We start from the raw sequence: 3,779 nt of genomic DNA on the forward strand, positions 1-3,779 counted from the left end.
TGCCTCTGCCTCTGCCTCTGCCTCTGCCTCTGCCTCTGCCTCTGCCTCTGCCTCTGCCTCTGCCTCTGCCTCTGCCTCTGCCTCTGCCTCTGCCTCTGCCTCTGCCTCTGCCTCCTGAGTGCTGGGATTAAAAGTGTGTTATGTGGGATTCCCCTCTGTATGCTATGAATATTTTTTTAACCATTGATTAATAAAGAAGCTGCTTTGGCCCATGGCAGGGCAGAATAGAACTAGGTGGGAAAACTAAACTGAATGCAGGGAGAAAGAAGGCGGAGTCAGGGAGACTCTGAAGCTGCTGAAGAAAGAAGCTTCTCCATTCAAACGTGAGAGCAGTCCAGGTATATTGACATAGACATAAATATTTAGAAGGCAATTTGGCAACATAACCATTTCACAAAGTAACAATAGCAGGCTCTGTTCTAGGACCTAGGACCTTCCTAGTTATCGTCTTCTGGCCAGGATTATAGCACTAAACCCTTCTGAGAGGCAGGCTTCAAATGAAATCAGAAAGCAGCCTCTACTGCACCAGTGGACACATCTTGCCTGGAAAATCCAGCATTGGATAAGACAATAGATGTATTTCCCTCCAGCAGATTTTGTAGTACTATGTAATACTATGGAAGCTATCCAGAGGGGAAGAATTTCCCAAAACAAGGTGAGGTTAATTTTTCCATGTTCTGCAGCCCAAATATATGGTGTCTTAAGCAGTTTACTGTCAATTCTAGAAGTTCGGAAGTTGCTTACAATGTACTTCCCGCTTACTTAGGTAATATTATATCCTTCTGGGATTTTTTGATGGAGTTGAAGACAGTTATAGTTTTCCTTAGTTATGATAAAAGATAAATTAGATATGAAACTTTAGACTCACAAAGAAATACTGTAACTGTAATTCTTGCTTGATACCTGTTTTGTTATATGTAATTTTAGTAAGTTAAAGTTAAAACCTTCCTTATTATTTAGGCAGTAAAGGGGAGATGATGTGGGATTCCCCTCTGTATGCTGTGAAGATGTTTTATTACCATTGGTTTGGTTAATAAAGAAGCTGCTTTGGCCTATGGCAGGGAAGAATAGAACTAGGTGGGAAAACTAAACTGAATGCAAGGAGAAAGAAGGCGGAGTCAGGGAGCTACCATGTAGCTGATGAAGGAGAAAGACACTGGAACCATAGTGGTAGACCACAGCCTTCTGGTGATAACAGATTAATAGAAATGGATTAAATTAAAATGTAAGAGATAGCTAGGAATATACCTCAGCTATTGGCTAAACAGTGTTGTAATTAATATAGTTTCTGTGTGATTATTTGGGTCTGGGCAGTTAGGAAATGAGCGAGCATTCTCTGTTTACAAGTGTGTACCACCACATGGCTGCATGACTGATCTTAAGGGAGGAATAGGGAAGGAGGTAGCTGTGGTATAGCCACAATCATTGTGTTAGGAGATGGAGACATAACTTCCTTTTGAGAAGACTCCATATTCCCTGTGGGTAAGGTCAGTGTTAGAGAGACAGGACCAAGAATGGTTAAGGAAGCACTGTTTTTTTTTTTTTTTTTCAATACTGTGACAAAATGCCTGGCAGAAACAGCCTAAGGGAGAGAGAGGCTTGTCTTGGCTCACAGTGGCAGTCTATCATGGTGAGGGAGGCAAGGGGGAGTGGGTGTGTCTGTCCGCTGGTGCGGCACCTGCTCACCAGCTGCAGCCCAGGGGACAAGACAGAAGAAGCTAGAGGCAGATGACCTACTTCTACTAACTAGGTCCTACCTCATAAAGGTGAAAATATCATGAATATTTAGTAATAACCTAAAAATTAAAATAAAACCAAAAAGAAGAACACGCAAAGAAAGGTCTTTCTGGACCCCTGGTCCTGTGTGACCACCTAGGCCCTCACTTTGTCCATCTCCTGGCCACCAGCATGATGGTGACATCCCTCTAGGCCAGAGCCTTGCTGTCTGTACACAGTTTAGCAGACAACAATTTGGAGGACATTTTAGTTCATATTAGATGAGATCTTCATCTCTGCTGTTGATGAGTTTAAAACTCTTTCCCAAAAGGGGAAAAATGCCCACAGATGGAGCCTGAATTTGCAGTTTTGTCTCAAGAAATGGGAAAACACCTGGTCCCAGCAGACTTTCTACTGAATTTTATACGGCTTTCAAAAATAGACAAAATCTTAGCTGACTACAAGGTTGGGGTACGTGTGCTTGTCCTTCCTCCACCCCCAGCTTACCCAGCTCAAAAAATCACATGAGATTTTACTCCTGTCTTTATCAGCAGGGAGAGGGATACACAGAGTTAGGTTCCATCTTTGCTAGACTAAGTCACCATTTTGACAGTTCAGGAGGTGAGAGAGGTGACTTCAGAAGAGGGAGTAATAGAGGCACTCACTTGCAACCCCAGCACTGGGGGAGTGGAGGCAGGAGGGTCAGGAGGCTTAAGGATAGCTTCCACCATACAGTTTGGGGCTACATAAAACTTTGCTTTCAAAAGCAAAACAAAATCAACAACTATGATCTTCACCTGCACTACTGACGGAGCCAGAATTTTCAGTCCCCTAATGTTTCACATGCCCGAAGGCTTGGTCCCCAGCTGGATCCTGAGAGGTAACTGTTAAGTCTCAAAGCCTGGGACAAATGGCTGATAGGCCTGTTTAATAAAATGGTGCCTATTTATCAATGTGAACCTGTCTGCTAGGTTCTCCCAGAATCCCTCAGTCCCTACCTGTTTCAGGGTATAGCTGACATACCCATTGCCTCCCCCAAACCGTCTCCAAGGGCTGAGTTGCCCTTCCCCTGCAGGCTCTTCCCTATATAATACATTTTGGTTACACACCCCTTTTTTGTACCTTTGCCATCCTGGCTGTGCACCGGGTTCTCTTCCCCCTCTCTCCCTTTCCCTCCCTCCTCTCTTCACGGTTCAGGTCATGTCCACTCTGAACTCTCCCAGATCGTTCTGACTCTGGCTGTGTTCTTTTATCTACAGTAACTCTCTCCTCCACCATTCTTAGGAGCAGTTCCGTCCTTTTCTTTTTATTTCTTTTCCATCCAGGTAGTTCCTCAGTGGATTTCATTCACTGATGAGCTCTTGCTGAGCTGCCCACTAAGCAGTGGCCTACCAGGGACATGCCTTGGAAGGTGGGTCTTTTTGTTGCTCTTGTTTTGTTTCATTTTTGTTTGTTTGTTTGTTTGTTTGTTTTCCAAGACAAGGTTTCTCTGTGTCACCCTGAATGTCCTGGAACTCACTCTGTAGGCCAGGCTGGTCTTGAACTAAGAGATCCACCTGCCTCTGCCTCCCAAATGCTGGGATTAAAGGTGTGCTCCACCACACCCAACTGGAAGGTGGTGGATTTTGTAGTCATTCCTTACTGCCCTGTCTCTGTTTCTCGGCCACAATGAGGGGAGCAGTCTCTGCTCTCTCCCTCTGCCTCCCCCCACAGTGTCTTGCTTTATCTTAGACCCACCCAGCCTGCCATTAACTAAAGCCTCTGAAAATTTGGAATGCTTAGTAAAGTTTGGAGAGAGTTTCAGGCACCCTTCAGATGACATTTTAGTTTACTTATTAAAACTGTATTTTCTTAATCTCTGCATTTATGAAATGGAGTAGGTGTATCATTATGCATTCAAGGCCAGTGGCAAATAAAAACCAATTTTACTGAAAAAATAAATAAATAAAACTGCATCTTTCTGGATCCTGCCCAACATCTGAAAAAGCTGCCCTGTATGACTTGTTTTGTTTTGCAGTGCGAAGGATTTGAACTATATCCCCAGCGCAGCACGTCTCCCTCCC

This window comes from Alexandromys fortis, unplaced genomic scaffold (genome assembly GCF_014885135.2).
Source record: "Alexandromys fortis isolate MF-2015 unplaced genomic scaffold, M_Fortis_MF-2015_v1.1 scaffold_54, whole genome shotgun sequence".
In the NCBI taxonomy this organism is placed as follows: domain Eukaryota; kingdom Metazoa; phylum Chordata; class Mammalia; order Rodentia; family Cricetidae; genus Alexandromys; species Alexandromys fortis.